The sequence below is a fragment of the Serinus canaria genome, chromosome Z (assembly GCF_022539315.1).
Source record: "Serinus canaria isolate serCan28SL12 chromosome Z, serCan2020, whole genome shotgun sequence".
Lineage (NCBI taxonomy): Eukaryota > Metazoa > Chordata > Aves > Passeriformes > Fringillidae > Serinus > Serinus canaria.
Genome location: NC_066343.1, coordinates 42,029,679 through 42,053,789, shown reverse-complemented (window position 1 = coordinate 42,053,789; position 24,111 = coordinate 42,029,679). Strand labels below are relative to the sequence as shown.

The 24,111-nt window shown below is 42.2% G+C and overlaps 1 protein-coding gene across 2 annotated transcripts in view; it reads right to left on the bottom strand.

Moving 5' to 3' along the window:
- Nucleotides 1-21,135, bottom strand: part of TJP2 (tight junction protein 2) — a 62,740-nt gene extending 41,605 nt beyond the window's left edge. Inside the window, exons 1-2 of one of the 2 annotated variants that reach the window (XM_050987330.1) lie at nt 20,935-21,135; nt 9,138-9,254 (exon numbers count right to left, since the gene is read on the bottom strand). The gene's annotated coding sequence lies outside the window, so the exon portion shown is untranslated. Of the gene's footprint in view, nt 1-9,137; nt 9,259-13,084; nt 13,103-20,934 lie in introns of those variants that run through there. The other variant, XM_050987328.1, reaches the window with a different exon arrangement.
- Between the last annotated feature and the right edge of the window lie 2,976 nt (nt 21,136-24,111).

Genomic DNA, 24,111 nt, shown 5'->3' with positions numbered 1-24,111 from the left:
TAAAATGGTTTGAAGGAATACCATATAATCATTTGAGACCAGACAACCCACACTTTTTATCAGAACAGAAGCACTGCCATTAACCTCAAAAGGATTCCACTGATATTGATAAAAGCAGGCTGAAAAAATGTTGCTATTTGTGACAAACGGAAGGAGACAGACAACACAGTCTGGCACTATATTTGTTTGAATACACTGTGAAGCATCTTACTTCAGGAATCATTCCATGACTATAACTTTGTTGAAGTGAAGTATGTAAGCTACAGACATGTGAAGTGTACATCTGTAAATGGAGGCTTTGTAACTCCTGCAGCTCAAACATGCATGAGTCAGACTTTCCATCATCTCAGGACAGCACATGTAAACCTCATCCCCAAGAGACCCCTGCAAGGCAAGGCACCAGTACATTATTATGGCTGTTTCTATTTCTCTCACCCGAGCCAACAGCAAATGATTACACCTACTTACCAAATGTACTGGAGCAACAGTGTCAAATACACTGGGATCTGTGTCAAAGGGCTTACAAGAAGGATTAAGAAGAGATGAAACACTCAAATACAGGTGAGGTTGAAGATAACAGAACAAGAAGAGTGGATTAAGTTACCCAGATTAACTGCACAGCCTCTGTGGCGAAAAAAACCTCAACCAAACAAAACCAACAATAAAAACCAAAACATTCAACCAATAAACAATCCAAACACACAGAGTATGGAAATAATCTCATAAAATAATCAACACTTCAAGGATACTTAAGAGTACCGATCATTCTACAAACCACAAAACAAAGTATGAGGTGTAAATAAGTGTTTATGGCTTCCATCCACATTTTAGTGGGGGTGGGGGAAGTGACTACAGAGAAGTCCAGTTTTCTACACGCCGGCATGCACATCACACCATCACTGAACTCCTGACAGATGCTGCCTACTATTCCATAGCCACCTTGATTACTGCAGTTCAGAAGGAGTATGACAATCTCAAAAAGCCAGGACCAGTGATAGGGGCAAGCAGCTTTTCTTCACCAAACTTCTGAGTTTGTTTCTCCACTGGGATTATTTTCGGTTAAAACACTGACCTGCACCCTGAGCCCAACCAGTATTTAAAACACAAAACTTCGTGTAGCCTTCGGACACCGCAGGAACCTGCCAGCGCTTCGGAGGACAGCCTGTCTCCCCGCTCCCATTTAACGGGAAAAAACACGGTATTCCCACCGCCCTCGGCTCCAGCATTGCCTCCGCCAGCCCGCGCCGGCGGGAAGAGCGGAGCAAACCCGCAGCCCGCTCTGAGCGGGTCCTCGCCCCGATACCGCGGCTTCTCCGCCCGCAGGGCGGGTGGTCCCGGCGCGGCCGCAGCTGAGCGCCGCGGGTCAGGAACACACCTGCGCGCCCCCACCCGCCGCCCCTCCCGTCCCCTCGGGGCCCACGGCTGGGGCGGGGGCCGGTGGGCGAGCCCGCAGGAGGAGGAGCCGGTGGGTGACGGGGATGCTACCGACCTGCTCCGCCCCCGCCGCGGGCTCCCGCGGGCCGCTCCCGGCGGAGCCCTGCGTCGCTCCCATAGTAACATCGCCGGGCCCGGCGCCCGCGGCTCCGGGGGCTGGCGGTCAGTCCCGGCAGCCTCGGGAATGCTTCTCCCGCCTCCGCCCCGCCAGAGAACCGGCCGGGCTGCTGGCGAGGGGCTGCGGCGGAGCCCCGCGGGGGCGGCCGGAGCCCGGCAGGACAAAGCCGGCTCTGAGCAGCCCTCCACAGAGAGACTTTGTCCTGCCGGGGCTCGGCCGCCCCCGCCGCCAGCCAATCGTGCCTGTAAACGCCCCGGGGAGGCAAAGAAACACTTCCATTCTCCCTGGGAAGAAAAGAATTGTTATTCCCCTTTTACAAAAATATTTCTTGTGTTCCTGCCCTCGGCAGCGGCCAGCAGCTGACGCCCGTCACAGGATAAACGCGAGCGATGGGGCCGGTGGCCCAAGCCCGGGTAGCATTCCTGACATGAGGCTTTTGGACAGTGTCCACAGCCCTGTTCTGTCAAACAGACTTGCACCAGTCACATCCACCTTTTCAGTCAGTGTGTTTTTAGGAGGACGTGGATGCGAAAGCCTCCATAGAGCCGACACTCCTCGCCTCCGCAGCCTTGGTCAGACTTCCTTCCCACCACCTAACAGCCTTCCTCACCAGTCTGGAAAGTCCACACCACTGCTATTAATTCAGAAGCCAAACTGCTTGCTTTGGGAGCTGTAATTACATATTGTAAAAAAAGCACGTTATTGAGTTAGCTATTCTCAAGAGCTTGCAGAAATGAGTGGTCACTAAAAACACTAAGGAAGAGAAGATCGGCAGAAATTCAACCACATTATATTCAGAAAAAAGGACTTATTTCCCAAGTGCTGCTGTCTTCCTGGCTTTATGCTATTTTGGGTGGATGAGGCAATACTTGAATCAACTCTTGGAAGGAAGAAACTAAGAATGAGAACCAAGTGTAAGGGAAAACCTTTCTTAAGCCAATGTTAAGAAAAAAAAAAGGCAAACAGCCCATTACTTTGTATTGCCTACCCTCAAATCTAAAGAGAATAAGCCAAAAATGCCAAAGCATTAACTTTGCTCTTCTTTTATGTTGTTCCTGCTCTCAGTTTTACAAGTGAGTGATACCATACTAGTTTTTTGCAACACTAGCAGTCCAGTATATGGCCAAAGTCAGGACCACTTTGAAAAATGAGGGGGGCCAGGTTCTTCACACGCATGGGATACTGTGATAGCTCCTGGTATCAAGAATTTGTCCATGAGATACAGCATGGCAAGGCAAAACAGCTGTCATCTCCACACCTCTGCAAACTGGAGGCAAAGAGCGCTGTTTGGCAGCATCAGCATAGAATGCTATGTCACAGCATTGGCAGAAATACCCACTGTCCAGTACATGTTGAAATGGCACAACACAATAAAAACATGATTTTGCTGCAGGCAACTACATAGTTTTAGATGCAAGAACAACATTTGTTTCAAGCTGGATGGCAATATACTTTTTGAAAAGCACTTGTCAGACATGAGGTGAGATGGGAAAAGAAGCCACCTGATCTCTTGACTGCCATCTCTTAACACAAAGTTTGTGGTAGCATAAAGTAGAGGACCAGCCTCCTGAGGCTGCTTCCTTCCACACAGGTTCTGGCAAAAGATAGAGAGCTACCACTCTGGATTCTCCCACTAGACACAGCTTCTTGGTGAGAGCAGGCAGCGCCAGTCAGAGCAATCTAAAGGTCTGCCTATCCTGTCCAAGGCCAAGAAGGATTATTTGTGGTTCCAGACAAAAGCTGTGGCTTCACCTAATGCCTCCTTTTGGCATGTTCTGTGACTTCATCAAAGCCACAAGGTGTTATCACTAACAGGCTATACTTCCCTGAGCTGCAGGGCAGCAAGGAGGGTTAACACACTAAGCTAGCCTGAGGTAAGTGTAACATAGATGCAGAACTGACCACAGTTATGCAAGCCAGATAGGCTGGATCCCTTACCACAAAATACCATCTGGGAAGGGCCTATCAGTTTGTCTCTATTTACCGTCCTGCAATAACAGATAGAAAATAATCCATGTGGGCTTCTCTAAACATTTCCCATGTTTGTCCATAAAATTTCTCACTTTTAAGAGCAAAGTATACATATCCTTCCATGTTTTCTTCTTTTTTCCCCTCAAACTAAACAGCTACTCTGTACAATGGGCATATAAATCATCCCACACCAACCTGCAAATATGAGCACTAAGTGGCCTCTAGCGCTCATGCTCACTCTAGAGCTTGGCCAAATGCCCAGATGCTCACAGTGTACGTAAGAAACCATGTAGTAACAATTGCCAGGTTTCTTATCCTGCAATTCAAGCACTAAGAGCAAACTTTCAGGCCTGCTCTTTGACAAAGATGTTCTCCCAAGATGAATATGCAGGCAGCCTTATGAGAGGAAAACACTGCCAGCTAAGCAACAAATGGAAGGATACCAGTGTAAACAGTGATGAGAGTTGTGCAAACTCCTCCAGCACCTCAAGTTTCTTCCTCCTGTGGTAGGAAAAGGGGCAATATGTTCTCAAAGCATTCAATTCACTTAACAGCTATTCCGTGGTAGCACAGCATCCCCATTCTCTCTTCCCTTGTAAACCAAACAAAACCAAACCCCTCACCTGCAGCTCAGGCATATTGTTTACTATTAGGCATAACCTGTCCTGCCTCGTCTTCTCTGAAACACCACAAAACTCTCCAGTGTGTATACAGAATACCTATAAGCTACCCAAAACTCACTTGGGACAGCAACACAAGCAGAAGAGGGGCAGGACCCTCAGCCAAATGGTCTGATGTGTCTGTGCAGCCTGAGTGTTTGGAGGCATGGCTGCATGCACATTTCAATGATTGGTCTCCCTTTGAAATGGGGTGTGCAGGTCCAGTTGTAGTCAGTCCTACAAGGGATACTGCATCATGAAGAGTAAAGGCTGGGTTTCAGCACCATGTAAAAATTATATGAACTGGGCTGCACATTTGCAGCTCTGCTCTCTGCAGTATTTAGGACCAGCTATTCTGCATGTGCAATAACTCTACAAAGCAGCATCATCTGCAGGGGGTTTTATGGAATGTTATGTAGGTGTAAAGAAATTTTAAAATTAACTTCAATGGAAAGATTATTGGTGTTAACTTTATGAAAAACAAGCAAATAACTTACAGTGAACACACTTCCCATTGAGATTTTCAGTTTAAGTAATCAAGGGAGACATTTTTTTGCCTACAATCAGATTGAATCTGTGGTCTGTGCAGCACTAATTTAGAGAGATCACTTGCTGTAGCCTGAGTCATGCAAAACCTAGGACGTATTCTATAAATTATCTAATGCTACTGTGAATGAAGCAGTTGTGCCACTTCCAGCACCACAGAGAGAATACCCATTTAACACTGCACTAGAGGATGCAAATTTAAAACAAGCAGCTGCTCTCACAGTTACTCCAGCCAACAGAGAAAGGCTATTCTGCAACTTGTCGGCAGCAACCATGTTGTGATTCAGGTTCTCTCTGTCTCCTCTTCACCATCAAGCCTTTGACCTTGTCCCTATGACAATAAATTATTTTTCTGTTTCTTTAAATGTTAAAGTTCAGCACTTGGTAGTGCTGCTAGACAGCATGGCAAAAAGGCAACCTCCTTTAAGAGCTGGGAATTGAGTTCAGAAAAAGACACTGGGAATGCAGGCTGCTAGTCCAGTTTTGGAACAATCTGAACAGAGATGCCAGTTTTGCTCTTGTTTTCAAGCAAGTGTTCATGATCCTGTCATGAGAGACACTGTAGAAGTTTCTAAAAATACCATGTTGTCAAACAGCCTTTCCCCCTTCCCTTCCAGCAATCTCTTTAGACTGCCATTTGTCATCAGCCAGCAAAATCACACAAATCAGTCAGCCCAGTCCTACTTAAATGATTCATAAATCCAATTACGTTTGCTTCTTTATATAGTAAGCTGGGTACTGACAGATTCAACCTTCAGGATTAGAGGATGTGTGTGTAGGTAGCTGACCTCTGACTCTCAGGAACTGCGCAGGAGCTCCATACATATGGTTCAAACATGCAGCTCTACACTGGGCTTGTCACATACATGGCACAGTAATTCTGATCTCTGTCTTGGGGGACTGGATGAGAGACACCTTCCATACCATCTCAACACTTGCTACCATGTGTGGAAGTGAGTCCAAAGGAGGGTCAGCAAGATGGTGGGGGCCGAAGCACTGGCCCTGCAAGAGGAGGCTGTGGCAGCTGGGTTTGTTTAGCTTGCAGGAGGGATGGCTTCAGGACACCCGGCAGCAGCCCACTGGTGCAGACAGGAAAAGACTGAAGAGATGAGGCCAGGTTCTTAGCAGTAGTGCAAGGTGGATAAGAGGCACTGGGCCAAAGTTCAAGCAGGACAGGTTCAGATGTACATAAAGGGAAACAATTTTCCCCATGAGAACAGACAAACCATGGACCCACTGCAGACAAGTTGTACAGTCTCTGTCCTTGGAGGTTTCCAAACCCAACTGGGTAAAGCCCCAGGCAACTTGTTCTGATCTCACAGATGACTCTGTTTTGGACATGAGGTGGCACAAGAAACTTCCTGAGGTCCCTTTCCACCTGAATTATCCTATAATTCCGGAGTTACTGCATGATTCAAGGGCCAGCTTAAAGCAGAACGAGGCAATTATTATCCTGCCCCTTATCTCCACTTCCAAAGTACAACTTGCGGTTATGCAACATAAAGATTTTGGCATGCAGCTGCAGGGTCTGGTCTGTTGTCAGTCTCTGATGTAGTGGAAGGATGAACAGCTATACACACACTTTTCAAGTCTCAAAGCAGCAACACTAAGGCTGTTATTTCAGAAAGCATAGATACCCCCGGAAGAAACACAGAGCCCAACATAGACAGCATCCCACACTTTGTACATATTTTTTATGGGACAATCACAATGTCAAATCCTTTGTCATTTGGGAGGACATCTATTATTATGTTTTCAAGAGCAGAATATTTTAAATTTTTTAAACCTAGACAGAGAGATTTACTGAGACATCTCAGACTGCTAAAAATTTTAAAATGTAGATAATTATTTACAGCAAGAGGCAGCACTGTTCTAAGTTCACAAAAAAAATTGAAACATACTGTTAAATGCTGAACAACTAGGAACAGCACTGGACATTAACAGTTATGAAATACAGGGTTTTATATATATACATACAGCTTTGAGTTTTTTTAATGTAATGTAATATATATTTTCCTCACTTTTTTGGACAGTCATCAGTTCTACCAGATCTCACACATTACAAGTTTGTTTTGCTTTGAATCAGAAGACTTTTTCAGTTTGCTTTTTTTGTTGCAAATTTCTTTTTGCAAAGAATATGGCAATTAGAAAACAGAGACGTATAGCATATTCATAGGATAAATAAAACAGCATGAGAATATGCAGAGGTGTTTGGTAACAGTTAATAAAAATTATAGTTGTGAGAAAAAGAAATACAGTCTATTTGTTCTAACCACATTTTCCTCTGAGCCATGTTTTAAATTACATTGCAGTTCCTTGAAAATTACACTAGTAATTCCAGCAAATGAAATAGTTTGACCTACTGCAAGAGAGCAAAACAGAGTCTTAACAGTGACTCTGCTTGAACACATACACATACCCCCCCCATTCCTTCCTCTACAGATTGTGCAAATCGAAACAACTTTATTTGGCATAAGCACTTCAACCTCTACTTAAAGAAGCTACAAAAACTAAAACCATTATTATAAAGAATGAACACAGGTATGTACTGTTTCCCCCCCCCCCCAGACACCATACAAAAGTGTGTATCAACACTTGAAAGGAAATCTCTTCCCCAAACTTTTTCATTTTTAACTGCAGGCACATTCTGTTTAACATTCATTTTGCTTACATCTCATTTCCTTCCTCTCTTCTCTATGTTTCTTGACTACTGGCAAGGATGTGAAACAATCCTCTGCTTTTAGCTATTTATCGGCCTTTCCCCACTAGAAGTCAATCTCTTCAACATCAAAGCTTTACCATAGTAATCAACTGTTATGGCTCAAATTAATTAGGACAACACAATAAAGGAAACAAAAATCCCATTCTCATAGAGATCATTATGCTTAATAAACAAGCAAAAGAATATGCAAATTACACAAGATGTAACATACACAAAGACTTGTTACTTTTTTTCCTGATATAGGGGTTAATTTAAAAAACAAAGCTCCAGACCGCAGTTCTTCAGCCAAGTTAGTTCTTTAGAGCACAAGAACTATGCTTCAAAGCTCTGCCTCTCCCCATCCTATTTATACTGGCAAACCTCCTGCTGACGAGCTTATTAAGAAACAAAGCGGTTCTGCAGCCCTATTCAGAAACAGCAAGGGCCCAGCTAGGGTACTAATGCCCACTTTTGGGTGATGTTTCTCACAAATGGCTAAAGTAAGCTGGCAATTAGTCCAAAAGAGAACAGCAAGAACAATAAGGGAGAAAGCAGACGGACACCACCATCCAGTCATTCACTTGCCAGTTCCACAACTCCTAGAAGCCCACAGACAAAGCACCTGGATTCATCTTCTGAGCGATCTTGACCTTGCTGATAAATGGTTCTGGAGTTTCTTTTGCTAAGAGTTGAGCTCACAACTATGCACATTCCCTGATGTAAAGCTGGCACATCCTACCACTGAAGGAAAATGTCAGAGGCTGCTCAAGACCTGAGCTGAGACATTCCTGCCTAGCTACATTTCACTGATATTCTTATATCAAATTTTCCCTCACTCACAGAAAACTAAAGAGGGAAGTAGCTTTGGTTAAGTATGTCACAAATTAGAGTCAAGACAGCAGATATGCACATTTTTAAGTAAATTACTAAAGCAGCAATAGCTGCTTCATCTCAAAAATAGAAGTCAATTATAGTTTTGCAAAACATCAGCATAAAAACCTTTCCCTCTCTTAAAATCATCATCTGTTAATCACTTACAAAAACAAGCCAAGCATGTTCGATCGACACATAAAACTAAGGATGCATTTTATAGTCTTTCTGGAAGCACTTGAGAAAAGGTTTTAAAAGCAAGGTTAATATGCCAAAAGGATTATATTTACCTTAATGATGTACTGTAAGAAAATATGCAGCAAAACAACTCTCCCTGTGTGGCTATACTGTTTCCTAGGACTGACTGAGTCACTAAGCAACTCCCATGAATATTACCCTTTGTACTTAAAGTAATTTATTTATCCCCAAGTCCATGCTAAATATTTATATTTGCTGAAGACATCATCATAGATTACATCCATTCTTTACCAATGTTTAGCTAACAGATGAACTAGTACAGGCCTGTGCATTATTATTTGCACAACTTTAGCAGAATATTGACTTCATTGCAGAAACCTCTCCTCTTCTGGAAGCCTGTTGTACATCATCAAGTTCTCAGCAAATGTGCATGTAAAGTTTCTTTGATAATTCAAAATAACTCGTTTTAATTTCACTAGTTGAATTTCACCAGATTTAATTAATCCAATAAGTACAATTTCTTGAAACCTTATAAAAACATAGCTAAAAGAATATATACCTTAGCTAGCGCATGACAAGAACTCATAATTTTAAACTAATGGCTAGGTCTAACTGATGCAACTCGACTACAGTCTATTACCTTGGGAGGAGCGATGAATTTTGAGTGCCGTTGTCTACCTGCTGTGCTGTGCTTCGGGCTTGATGTACAGCTGTGCTCCCAGTCCCACTCACACGGAGATGGCAGGGCAGTAGTCTGCTCCCTGAAAAACAAAGTTTCATTTATGTCACATATAACCACAAAGGAGTGCTTGTGAAGCCTGGAACACTGAAGTCCTAGAGATAAAGAGGGTATAAAATATATTCCCCTGCTTAGTTTGACATGCTTTAGCTTCTGTGGAAATCACGTGGAAATAGTACTTTAAAAAAGGAGATACTCGGCAATATTTACACACAAGCCTGCATGCACAGCAATCCACACATTTTTGCCAATGAAATAGGGTATTGACAGGAATACTTAGAGTTACTTTGTTGCACTGGTCCTCTCCACAAACCATCTGGCTTTCTGTTTCAATTTAGTTTTGGTCTGATTGTTTATCTCACACAAGACTGTACACCGAAAGCTAGTACCAGCGCTGTATCTTGAGCATAACCTCAGCAAATACATGTGCTCCAATGACATCAGATGGTAACTTAAGAACTTCAGTTGCCAATGATAGAAAGAAAACAATTTCCAGTGTAATCTTCTACTCTCCTTCCCCTGCTCAGTAGGCTATCCCTCTTGGGCACAAGCAGCATGTTAGCTTCCATTCAGCATCCCTGTCACGGGACTCCCCCTCTCCCTGACCCCTTGTCTAATCCTTGATTACCCTTGACAGGAAAAGAGAAAATGAATGGTTTCACTAAGATACAGAAGGAACTTTTGACAGAAATGGAAACACAAGCTAGTGGTTAGGGTTTGATGGTGGCTTTTGTTTTGTTTTTAAAAGGAAAACAACATTCAGCTAAGTAATTTCAATTCTTCTCTTAAAAACATCTTTCCAAAGTGTTCCATCTTCAAAGAAGGATATAGCCAGACTTCCCTAGGAAAGTATATTATCTATTCTTTCAGCAGGTTTGAGTTTGCTTGCCTGTTTCTGGGCCCCTCCCCCCACAATGTATAGATGTTTTTTCATTATGGTTAATATTCCATTAGCCATTTCTAGATCACTTGAGAGATGTAAGAAAGAAATACTGAAAGACTTCTGCAGAACTTCCCCACTGTCTAAAAGTCTTGCCCAAGTTTTGAGGTGTCTTGCATCTCACATTTTCCTGAGCACAAATATAATGAGGTCGCAGGTTCGAAAAAGCAAAATTAAAATATCTAAAATTTTTTTAAAATACATTTTGTTTCAGATTAACTTTTTACAACAATGCATGCACCTGCCAGACACTGCACCTCAAAACTAGAAGGTTATTCTATCCTTTCTCCCCAGGTCTTCCAGCATAAAAGCATTTTCTAAAAGTAAACTACAGTTTTAAATCAAGGCATGATTTCCTAAGTTGCAGAAGAAAAAGATACTTAATATGAGTTTATATAACCACCAAAGAGCAGCACAAGCTATACTGTGCATTTGAAAAAAACTTCAGCCTTATTGTTCTAGGCTGTGCACAAAATACTATTCTGGAGGCTGCAGAAAAGTCACACAAGCAAGCTAAACCTAACTACTGCTGCTGCTGCCATCATTTTCCCTTTGTCAAACTTCTTAAAAATCAATCTATCTGTCACAGAAACCATCACTATTCCAAGCGAAGATGGAAGCAGAAAAGCTTAACTTTGTAATGTCTTTGATATGAAAATATAAAATAATACCTTAGCAAAATAATGTATCTGCCTTTCCTGCTTTCTTTTGCATAGTAGTCTGGGTTTTTAAGCAGAATTCTTACAACTTTCAAACAATGGCTCTAGCCATCGCACTCAAGTGCTATTTTTTATCTCAAGAGACGTTTAAGAAAAATAAAGCGCCTAATTATGCACCTGAATTTGAGCAGTGAGGAGCTGACAAATAAGGACCTCTACACCCTTTATTCAGTATTGGGCTGTGGAATGCATCTCATTATGTTACAAATTTTTCCTTTACACACACTTCTATCACATTTTATTTTTACAAAGAATGTAACAGGGTACCTCTAGAAGTTGAGTGATAAGCTGATCTTAGCAAAGTGAATTATTAATGTGCTTATTCCAGTCATATAGAATAAGCAGTATGCAGCTAAAAAAAAGAACAGTGCTTTTTTTTTGCCAACTCGGTTTACTTTAACTCAATTGCTGGTTACCAACCTTTCACTCCCTGAAAGTTTTAATAAAAACATAAAAGGGATCCCTATTACAGTCCAATGACAACAGGTTTTCTGCTTTTCTGAAACTGTTGGAATGGCAAATCCAAACATAATCCAGATACATCTTAACCAGCTTGAAATTCCAAGTGTGTACAACAATCACTTTAACACAACCTCTCCCTAAAAGCATGGGGATATCCAAATAAGAATGCTGGAAATAAAAACAAATTTTAACAGTGTATTTTGTACTTAGATACTGACTAATACTCAGTAATAAAGGAAAGACAAAGAGTCACAGTTACAAAAGAAATAGACATTACAGTTAATAAGTTTCCTTTTTAGAGGGCTTGATTCAAGCTGTGACTCTGGCCAGTCTTCTCAAAAACGAAGAAGAATTCTACAAGAATATATATACAAGAACTTTCCAACACAGCTTCTCAAAATAGCAGGAGAAATCAGGTATTATTTTATCAACATATAAAGAGCAGCTGAAAAAAAAACCCCAGAGATTTGCATGTACATAATTTATATGGAACAACAAAAGGAGGCCACTGATCAGCATACTCCGCTGTCCTGAGTCCAAACAGACTGCAGAGAATCCCTTTTAATGGGCAAGTTTTTAACAAAAAGCCCTACAAGCACTCACATGCTTAACATGTCACTGGAAATTTAGAACCAACATGAAGAACATTGCACACAAAACCATTTCCATTAGTGTATTTTCTAGACTAGTTTTTGTGGTTAGGGTGATACAGCTAAAAAAAAAAAAATCATATGGTACTTAGTGATTTATTTGCTTTTACTGCTGCTACCACCATTAAAGAAAGCACATTTGTGGAAAAATTACAGGATAAATCTGAATTCAGTTACAATCAAACAGCCACAATTATAATCCAAGTTTTCCTCTGAAGTCTTGCTTACACATAACTATTCCAAACCAATAGAAACATACTAATTGGTCTTGGACAAAAGCCTCTCATTTTTGCACTCCTCTGCAATGTCTGAAACAAGGTGGCAATATTCTATTGTATTACAAAAATACAAGAGACCAGAAGGACTCTGAAGACACCCATCCATCCAGGCTACTCATACAGAAGCAGATGGAAGAGAATGAGAACTCTGTTTTCCACACAATATACGTTTTTGGTAGAAACAGTTACATATACAAGAATTTTTCTGAAACCTAATACTCAAGTTGTATGGTACAAGAAAGCACTCTGGATGGTTTTTAACAAAAATCAGAAAAACCTTCTTGTAGGGAAACAGTATTCCTAAGTATGATGAACTCCTGCTTCTAAGCAGAGAAGTAAAATTGGCCTGCACAGACAAAAGTGATTTTTCTTTTCCCTTTTTAGGAACTGCTTCTCTGACAGATAAAAATTAAAATATGGATATTTTTAAATGAGGAGAGGGGAAAGATGCATATATATGCGTGTTAGTAGCAAGCAAAATACAAAACAGCTATTTCATTTCTGTTCTGATGAACATACATGTGTTTATTCTTCCTGTTCTTCAGCAAACTCCTCATTTAGAAATAACACCTTCTCCTAGTTATCCCTCTAGCCAAGGACAGCTAGTACACAGAAATCTCTAACGAAACCACTAAGTTCAACCACAACTACTGAAGATACAGAGCTTGGAAGGTACAAAAAACGGTAACCTGTTTTATTAATAACTCTTCTCTTTTTGATAACAAGTTTTAAAAATGCATGATTCAAAGTGAGCACAATTTTTCCCATAGTTACTCACTGATTGCTTTTTAACACTTACCCTGGATGTTGCCACAGATTTGCATGTCTACCCTCAGGAAGCAGCTCCCTCTTGTTAAGGGGAGTAATACCTATTGCTGCTTCTAAAATAGTTATGTATTTCTTGTACCGCATCCTGCCTTTCTCAAGAGTTCCACCACGTTATCATCCAAATGCAGATGCTGCAACTGAAGTCATGACTCTTCACTGATTTGAAATGCTGCTTTTTAAAACATGCTGCAAGTTTGAAGCATAAAAACAATGCTTTTTTCCCCTCTCCCTGGCTAGGATAGTTAGTAGAAGAGAGAGAGAAACCGAAGAAAAACTCCGACCAGATTCCCCAGAAACGTCATTGTTACGTAATTCGATCTTTGAATAAGACACTAATGAAAATGATTGAAGAGACAATCACAGTTCTAAGCCTGGCTGGATAATGCACACTCTCCAATTGACTAATCCTTTGCTAAATCTCTGCTGCCTATAATCTTTCAACTGCTAATGGAGCACTAGGTAACTTCTCTGTCAAATCCATCCAGGGAATAAAAGAGATCTGCACAGAAAACTTGAGACCATTTTAGACAGTGACAGCCAAAAACAGCTGTTGCCCTAACTTTTCTCACCAAAAAGCACCAGAGTACCAGAAAGCTTTCTGTGTTAGAAGTGTCACGAGGGATTTAGCTGATCTACTCAGAAAAGGCATGGAGATACATTTCCTTATGTGGCTTGTACAGAATTAAGAAAGCTAGAGACTCCCATTATGATACCTACTAGATAATCAAATGTGCCTCACATAATGCCAGAAGCCGCATCCCACATCAGAATTGCTCTGGCCATGAGGCAAGTAACTGTGCTTGCCAAAGACCTCAGGTATGAACTACAAAGGTGGAGACAGATGCACATGTTGAAAGTAACAGTGACATTTTGGAAACACTGCAGTACTGTCAAATTGCAATATTCAAAGAGATTTACTTGATTGCAAAACTCATCAAGGAAACGTTGATGCGATGCTTCTTCTAGATAGTAAGAAATGAATGCTGATAGATAGATAGATAGATAGATAGATAGATAGATAGATAGATAGATAGTAGTAGATAGACATAGTTACATATATTTTATAAATACTATGCATTTCAGCAGTAATAGAGATAAAAACATAGAAAGAGATGCAACAGGAAGACTGAAGCCTGGAACCATGACTCTCTCTGTAAACTGTGCATACTACTTATTCCCTAGTATTATTAAGCATGTGTGTATTTCTTTTGGGGTGATATCATATTGCATGTTACTTATTTAGAAACCAAGATGATTTCTTGTGCTGTAAAATATTTAGCTCTTAAGAACAATATTTGTATAACTGTTTCCAGATTCTACATTACTTACAATCCTGCATTAGCCATATTTAGCGTTCAATATCCAATCACATTTGTAGGTTATGTTAGCACATGCATGCACTGAACTATCTCACATAATTACTAAATAGCAATCCATGTGACTGATCTTAGAAGAGCAAAATAGAATCAAGCGCATTTTAGATTCAGAGAATAGCACTACAATTGTCAAAGGAACAAGCTGATAAGGAGTATGTAGTCTGAAATGTAGTGATTTGTTAAAAAATTATTAATATATTAAAACCACATGAATTAAATTAAGCAAAAAATTACTTTTCTGTGTGCAAAAAAAAAATCACTTAACTACAACTTTAAACATCTGTATACAAAGCATTAAGAAGCTTAGGAAAGCAGAGTAGTGCTAGGAGCCTGCAAGCACAGCTAACGTCATTAAGCCTGCATACATCCTGACTTCTGGTAGGTTTGGTAGATCTATCATAAAGGCTGTACTGAGAAAGAAAAGATAAGACAAGAAGTGAGCAGTTTTTGACAATTCCAGTACTTTAGGATCTTTTGACTGTAGAAGTTCATGACAGTTCTATTTTACACAAAAGAAGAAATATTTTTATAAAATCGAGTCTTCCCTCAAAGTTGGTTTCATTAACAAATTGAGTATTACCACACTTTCACCTTTGAAGTTTTGGTATTTCTTTCTGTACACCTTCTCCCTTAACACTTCTTTGGTTCTAAACTTTCCCCTTGTAGATCAAAGACATAGTTCTTAAAAAAAACTTTCCCACAGTAGTTTTCAAAGCCAGTCCTAAGCAGAGTCTAAAAAGCATTAAGTGCGGCTCTGGTCCATCTTTTGTCCCTTTGAGCAAAGCATATTAATTCTGACCAGAAAAGGAGCCCCATGACTAGTGTTGCACACAGGGAAGCCAAGCCCACACAATAAGCACAAGTTACTCCCAAGAACTGCTTTTGGTTAAATCGTGTCTGAACCCTCCAAGTACCTAGATGGAGAGAGACTGACTCACAGTTAATCGACTTCCTTCAACTTTATTTGGAAACAGAAATTCAAAGCTGCTAGTACGTGCACTGTAAGTGAAGAATGATTTTGTGGAGCAAACAAGAAGTCTAAAAAAGACTGTCCTCCATTGTTTCCTGCTGGAGAATTATTGTCCACTCCACTTTTTCTGTCTTTGTATTTTTTCAGGAAGAACAGAAACCAAAAGTTTTCTTGGAAAGAAACAGTGCAATTTTCCTAATTGAGAGCACACAAGTGATGCCTCGGAAAGTACAGTGCATTTCTGAGAAGGAGAAAGAATGACAGAGCTTTTTCTCCATTAAAGAAACATTTACAAGATCAAAGCAAAAGCTTTATTTTACTTTAATCCTCAACAGATGAAAACAGTCATACACTCTTAATTAGATGTAGAGCATACTTCTTGTAAACTGATGGCAGAGGCAGGATCACATCCTCAGTCACTTCAGATCCAACTGACAAAGAGACAGTCATTGCCTAATGCAGCCACAAGTACTTTCCATTTTGTGAAAAAACCAAAATCCTGTTCTTTCTCATCTTTCAACAAAAGTCTGTGTAACAGTACAGATCAAAGAATTCCCTTATTAACAGAGCAAAGAAAAAAAGCATCTCTTCTTACATGCTTTTGTTCAAGTGATAAGAACAACTGTGACAGCTGACTGTTAACCTCCAGAACACACAGGTGTTTTGTTTGCGCCACAGCCAGCACACATGTAAAGTCTGATCTGTTAGAAAAATCATAAGGTAGAGGAGCATCAAGGATCAGACTGGGAGTCTGGGAGGTGGGAAAGAAAAGAGAGGAGGAGGTCTGGAAACTTCTTTCTCACAGCTTCATGGATTGCAGTTGCTTTTGGCCTCTCCTTAGAAATTGTTCCTTCCCTAACAGTCCATATGTCCCTGGAGATTCTCAGAATCAGCTTATACAAAGTTGTGCTAAGGAGGCTAGAGATACCAGTAGTCAAATCTGCTGGCTATTAAGCAGAGCTAGATGATGAAGCAGATGTTAGAACAGAGAGTGCAAGCCAGACTACAGACAGCCTTGCTGTTAAGAGTGACGTGCAGGAGAGATTTATGGGTTTTCTCTAAAGCCTTAAAAACCCCAACCAAAAATTAATGAGGCAAGGCAAATAACACACAGCTTCAATCAACACGTGAAATCTTGGGTAATGATGAGGCTGCATTGTTAAGGTCATGCTCAGTTTATCAATATGTCAGTTTATCAGCTGATGTCAAAAAATGAGTTTGGTACAATAGAGTTACAACAACACAATCCTTAAGGGAGAGGTATTATTGAGCGAGTCTTAGGAAAAAGCCACAGTGGCCCAATACATAGGAATTCATGTCTAACTCAATGAAAACATATGTAAATCTAAGGAAACATCCTAAACCTGACACTTCACATGTACCTAAACCACACCCCAGATAACTGCACACCTTAAGAAGTAAAAAGAAACTTCTCAAAAGCAGTTCTGGATTGCTGATACAAAACAAAAGCATAGCCAAAAGCATGAAAAGGGAACAGGCACTGGAAAAAACTGAGAACAACAGGGCTTTATATCTTGCCTTGCACACTTCTTATTGACCGTAGGATTGTATCAGGCAGTATTTCTGTCGGTCGTTTTCACATTGTTCATGTGAAAAGAGAGCACTAATGAGTTTCGTTTTCTTCCTAGGTTAGCAACCATGGTTATCTGAGGTTCTGGGACTCAGATGCACAACGACAGTGCTGACCTAAATTCAGGAAGACTTGGGTAGATCATGCTTCCTAAAAACAAAGCCTGCAGCTGATGAATACACACCAGGGTAGATGCTGTACCAGATATCAAACCAGAGCTCCCACAGCTCACTCTGTTATTACTAAGCTTGGATCATAAACATCCTAAATACAATCAGAAATGCAAGAGCCATCTCACACTGAACAGAAAGAAGTTGACACAGTCTGCATTCTCATTTGAAACAGAAAACTACAATATCCCTTAAGGATATAAAAAGAAAAAAAAAAAAGCTTTCAAAAAGCAATCGGTTTAAAAAGAAAAACAAAACAAAAAAAGTCCCAATAACAAGCCAACTAAAAACCAACCCAAACATCAATAGTTTAAGGTATTAAACGACCTGAGTATACTTTGCTGCTGCATCAAGCTGTTAATTACAATGCTGCAGTTACTATTTGTTTAAATTATGTAATATTTAAGTAAAAAAAAGTGATGGCTTAGTCTGCTAAAAAAAAAAAAACAAAACCAAACCCCCTCCCCACAACCAAACCCAAAAAATACATGAAGCAAAACAACAAAAAAGGCACCAACCCCCCCCAAAAAATAACAAAAGAAACCCATCCTAGACTAACCCCCCCCACCCCCCCGAAATAATAAACAAATAAAAACCCTAAACAGAAATACCCACATAATTGCAACAGATTCTAAATTATAATTTACTGACTTTAGAAAAGAAATAACTTTCTGAAGTGGGACCAGGATGACCCAAGTACTGGTAAAAGACAATATAAGAGCAACAGAAGGCTTCAAAGACTGATAACAAGCAGTAAGCAAAATTTTCAAGGGAGCAGACACAGCTGATCTTTCTGAGAAAGAAAATAGGGTTAGATAATTGAGAAAAGCATCCCGTGGTTGAACAGCTCTGTTTTGACGATGTAAGTTCTCAATGTATTTAGAGCACTTGGTCATGAGACCGAGACTGAACCTTTGACTCTGAAAGATGACGTGCACTGGTGCGTGTATGCCAGCACAGTCATGCAAAACCAGTCCTCCCCATGTCACTGCCCCAGTCTTTGTAGGTAACACAGCATTTGCAAACATTCCTCACTATGGCAAGACTCATTTATTAGAGAACAATATTATGCCCTATATACTTACTGCCATAAATATTTGTTCTATAAATAGATTATCTCATTTTTGAGAAGTCTTCCAAAGTTCACAGAAATACACTGCAATCTGGGATTAAGATCCACAGCCTTTCTACAGCTGATGCCAAAGATCAATTGTCAAATTTAAAAAATTAAATTTTCCCCAGCAATTAGAAACTTCATACCTATTTGAAAATAAACTAGACTGGAAAATCTCTAACCTCACAGACCTGTAGCTGTTCCAGCATGTGCTCTATTCCCCCTGTCATTAGAGTGACCAATTCCAAGGCTACTACAATGGAATGAAACTGACGCTGACACAGTATGACAAAAGTTACACCTTCCATGAGAAGGTAAAAACTGTTATTTCAACAATTAAAAGTGACCAGTCTTGTAACACGAGATTTCCTTTACCTTACAAGGAAGTTCTGGAGGAAGACAAGACTGGTAACTATTAAAACACACATACACACAAATGCTATCACCCCGATTTTTGCTTTAAGTTAAATGCAGTTTTGAAGTAGTCCTGGAATAGTAGGCAGTTCCTGAGTTGAGGATTACCGTGTTCCAGGGGCTTTCTAATGCTTTTAAGCATATAGGTTTTATAAAGGTATGGCACATCCCATTTTGTGAGCTGTGGAACTACATTGTTTTAATCACTAAGAAAGATTTCCTGGTTGTCCTTAGAGGACACAGAACCAGGAAAAGGGGGGATTAAGCAATCAGAAAAGTATCGTACATTCTATTACTTTGATGCTTCATTCTGAAGAAATCTATTTAGATTATAGTTCATGCAAAATGTTGGGATCACCCCAACTCTGCTGCACAATTCCCAACACTTGCCTTTAGTCTCACAAAAATCCAGTGAAGGGGCACTAAGCACCTCAGCAGTTACTGCCAGTGATGCAGGACAATAGCAAAACACAATGAAATACAGGTTCTCCAGTCCACAGTCATCTTTTTATAAAGGGCAGAAAAGTCACTGCCGCTACTTGAAACCAATATTTAGGGCCTAAGATGTTTGCATGTAACAGTCCAGAAGCAATTATAACAGTAAACTCACCTAAAAATCAAATATATGCAGAAAACTTCGTCAGAAGGCTGCAGACAGGCCTCATATTCCTCATAATAATGTTATACTAAGTTTAAATCTTACTGACCATGTCTAAGTGGCACACACATGCTTACTAAATGAAAAACATTTCAAAGTCTCTTAAAGCAGCCTGATGATGTCTCAATTACTATTAATTCACACAAGCAAACCTCTTTTGCCTTTCAGTACCTGATTCTTGCTACATCAGGACTTCTTGGATCCTGACAAGTATCCCTGTTTTACAGAGCTGATAGTTAAAGCCGTAGACAACAAATGCTTCACAAATGAAAGACGAAGTTTTGCACATAATAGTTTCTCTTTTATCTTCCGAACTATAGGTGAATCACAGTCCTCAACCTTTAAAATTTTGCAGAACAAAAGAAAAGGTATTCTATTGTGTTGCAAATGATGCGACCTTGATAATTACCTCCGAAGGTTAAAACAAAGCAGACATTTGCAGCCTCTGCTGGAGCACAGCTGTGGGGCCAAGAGCCCTCGACAATCAGCTGCGGAAGCCAACGCAATTTTATGAACTGAAGCTAGGGAGCAGATAATTCAGAGATTCTCTCTGTTTCAAGTGAATAACTACTAGAAAGCAACAGTGAAGCAGTAAAGTTTTCTGATTTGTTATATGACTCTAACGTAAGTATTTTTTTTCCAGCATGTACTTTCTCATGCTGGAAAAAAAATGCAAACAGGTTTCAAGTACGGGGTAAGTAAGGGCAGAGTTGTCAACTAAAGCAACTGCATGCCACTGGTAGATCAACCTTGGCACTCCAGGGTGAAAATCTACCTAGGCTCCAGCACCGCAAACACGGCCGATGCCAAGGCACTTTAACAGGGCAATTAAAGCATCTGTCTTCTGGAACTGCCTGTCCTTTGTTTCACGGTTCCCTGTTAACTTGAAACTTCCCCTGACCTAGTTAGCCAAAGCCCAAGGCACGGCTGGAATCCACTCGGGATGTGCCAACATAAAGATTTCAGGAATTCTCTGTGCAACAAAGGCAACCCAAGCCCCCGACTGAGGGCGCGTGGGCTGGCCGGGGGACCCGCCCCCCCAGCGGCCCCCCCGAGAATAACCCGGGTAAACATCCACCCCGACTCGCCGGTGACATCTCTCCCACTTTCCACGTAGTATCGCGCTCTCCCAGAAAGTACTTATCACGGAAAAAGTCACCGAGAGCCGCTTAATCCCGTTAGAGAAAAGCCGATCCCCGGCCGAGCCCGGCTGTTCGCGCCGCCCAGGTGCGCGGCGGGCGCGGGACCGGCCTGGGGGGGCCCCGCGGGGGCGCGGCGGGTCCGACGCCGCGGACAAAGGCAGCAAACCGCGCCTGAGGGGCGCAGGCGAGAGGGCGATAAAACCCAAAGCACACAAAGGAACGAGAAGGAGACGCCGGGCAGCTCGTGGCCGCAGCGCGGCCCCCGGTGCGGGGAGGGAAGGCACCGACCACAGGGGACAGGGGGTGCTGGGGGGCACCGCACCTGCCCGGGGAGAGGGAACCGGCGGTAAGCGCGGGATCGGGGCAGGGACATCCCGAGGGGATACTCGCCTGCTCGCGGAGGGTGTCCGACAGCGGGAGCAAAGCTCCCAGAGGCGCCCCGGCGCTGGGACTGCGCCTTGCCCTGCCCCGCCGCCCCGGAGCGGGCAGCGACTGGGGCGTCGAATCCGAGTGCGGGGCCGAGGCAGGGACTGGGGACGAGGCTGAGGCTGGGTCCGGCTCCGCTGTGGCCGCTCCCGCCGAGTCGGGCGATTTCCTGCGGGGCGCGGGCGGGGGCGGCGCGGCCACGCCGGGGCGGGCTCCCGCCGCAGGTGCCGGCCTCGCCCCCAGGTGGGGAGGAGAGGGCAAGGATGGGGAGGGCAGGGGACGGCAGGGGAGGGGCGGTGGCGCCGGACGGGGCGGGCGGCGCGCCCCCTCTTTAGGCGTGCCTCCACCTGCGGCTGCCGCCCCTTTAGTCCAGGGGTGCTTTCGCCCGGCTACCCCGGCCCACGCCCGCACACACCAACACCCGCGGCGGCGGCAGGGGAACAGGAAATACCGGTCGCAGCCCGGTGCTCCGCGCCGCTGAGTCACCGCGGCGAGGCCGCCCCGCCCCCCGGCTTTCCTCTGCCCGTCCGGTCTCCCGGCAGGGGACCCCGGCTCTGCCCCCCAGGTCTGGCCCCCCGCTCTCCCCGAGGCTGCAGAGCGGACCTAGGGGCGGGGGCACGGCGGAGCCCTGTCGCCGCTGGCAGAGCGCACAGGCACCCAGCCCAGCGCTTGGGTGTGTTTTCCGTTTACATCAGTGTGTTGTTTGGAACTTTGGGATCATTGCCCATCCGAACCTTTCTAACGGGAAGACCTCTGAGACAGCATTTAACACCACAGCGCAGTGTTCCACGTACGCCTCTCAAACAGCTTTTCGCTGCCCTTTATCACGGAATAGCTGCGGCCACTTTATTGAGCTGCGGCCACTTTATTGAGCTATACAGAGCTCTGTTCACATCACCACTCTCAGCTGAAATGCCCAGAATTAGCAAAAGGCAGAGTAGCTCCATTTCCAGGCCGGAACACCTCGCGTCTCTCTGCAAGTCCACCAATATCATTCCCCGAAACTGCAACATACCAGGACAGATATCCACTCCAGGCTGGCATTCCACAGGTATCAGCTTTCGGCATCACTGCTGTCCTGCAGCTTGAGATGAGAAAGGCAAGGCCAAACAGCCCTGGCAGGATTCTTTGGAGTCATATTTCTTTTGCATTGTAAAGCACTAAATGTCACCAGGAATTCCTTATCTGCTGTCTTATCTGGTGGACAGTTAAACCCTTTGCAAGCCCCTCTAAAATTAAACAGCACACTCCCACCCGTATCAGGCCTGCAGAACAAGGTCTACTTAAAGTTTTATGGTTTGTTGCTATTTGCAGGTGAGAAATATACTAGATTCCCACTGCATTTCTAATTCAGATAAATTTCTTCCTCAATAGGTACAGTTCACGCACTGTATCTCATCTTATCTTTACTTACAGAGAGTAAGATAAGAAAGGCAAACACTACTCTTCATTAAGGGGCTGGACTTTGGAAGGAGGCCCTGAAAGAACCTATTTTGTTAGAGCAAATATGAAACTGCATTCAGATATTGTATGGAAAGGCCTGCTTCTAGCTATTAATAATTAACATGCGTGTGCATACACTAGCCTTCAAGTACCTATTTCAGTCTAAAAGCCCCAACAGCAAAAAGTCAGAGTGAGGGAAAAAAAGACTAATTCAGGGATAAATTATAAACTTGGTGTTTTCAGTCACCTACAGACTAATTCTATGATCAGCATGTAATGCAATATTGCTTTCAGACAGAATCAAGGCACAGGAAATGGAAATTTAGCTTAACTTCCAGGTATGTGTCAGATTACTTGGTTTACACTCTGGTGGATGCCTTTTTCCTTAATGAATGTTTTAAAACTTCATCTGTTAGTTCTCAAAATCTTTTGTAACAGTGCCCTTAGGATGTCTGGTTAATGCTCCTAAAATGGTGTTAAGAGGAGTAAGACTATGGACACATTAAATATATAACTGATTTCTTTTAGTAGAGAACACTGATGGCTAGCAGAAGAGCCTACATCTGGAAAGTAATAATGCTTGCAAACTTATTCACTGTGATCACTTTTCATAATTACCATGACACAATTTTTAAATCAATTCAGCAAACTGGAGAGGGCAGCAAGATAATATGCCTTATTTTAAACATCTATTGTTTTCTAATCTAAATTTGTCTGTCTTTCCTTAACCTGAATTTTAAAAAAAAAAAAAAAGTTTGCAGTTAGGAACTCTTTTGAATACTTTAATTGTTCATGGCTCTGTTTATCCTATCAGCAGCAAAGCAATCTCCACTGGTCACCTCCCTCAGTAAAAGGCATGAATACTGTCTTTGTTCTACAACTGCCAGAAGTACAATTTACATAAAAGACAATTTGGAAGAGAGATGGATGTAACTCCACACAACTTTTCTTGTCTTTATACAGGAATTTAAAAACAAAAAAAAAAATCTCAATAGCAAAAGGGAGTGGAACATGTTTGATTGGTTACAACTATATACAGTGGTATGGAATAAATTTAAAACACTATTCTCTAAAGGGCCACATGAAACAGTTTGCCCCACCTCTCCTTGCCCTGCCAACGACATCAGCTATTGGACAAAGCTAATTTCTTCCTGATAGACTTTGCTTCTGCCCCTCCCATGCTTCCTCTACTATTTTGAATGTTCATCCACGTTTTCTGGCAAGCCTCTGCCTTCCTTCCCAGGACTTCCATGTATTACAGAGCTGGTTAGCACAATCGCAGAGTTCAACCACTAACCAGAAGCTAAAAATAATCAAACACAAACCTTCCTGTAAAACCCCCTTTCTTTTATTCTAGTACCTCCTCTTCAGGACAGGCCTTTATCCCATTTATTGAAGTTCCCAAAAGACACTGGGAATTTTAAGGAAATAAGATGTAATGATTTTATCACATGGAACAATCCTACAAAGAAGAGGTAGGTAATGTTTTCTTACAAATTACCCACAAGTAGAAAAGAAAACGAACAAACTCCAGACAAGAACTTAGGTCAAATTAGCAGCTGGTGAAAACTCTGGTGTAACTAAAAAAAGCCCAACACACCCCAATTTACGTGCTGAGCTTGGGCAGCCAGTAATGCTATGAAATGGCAACTCATCCTTCCAAAATATTCTGTATGTTCTCCTTCACCAACAAC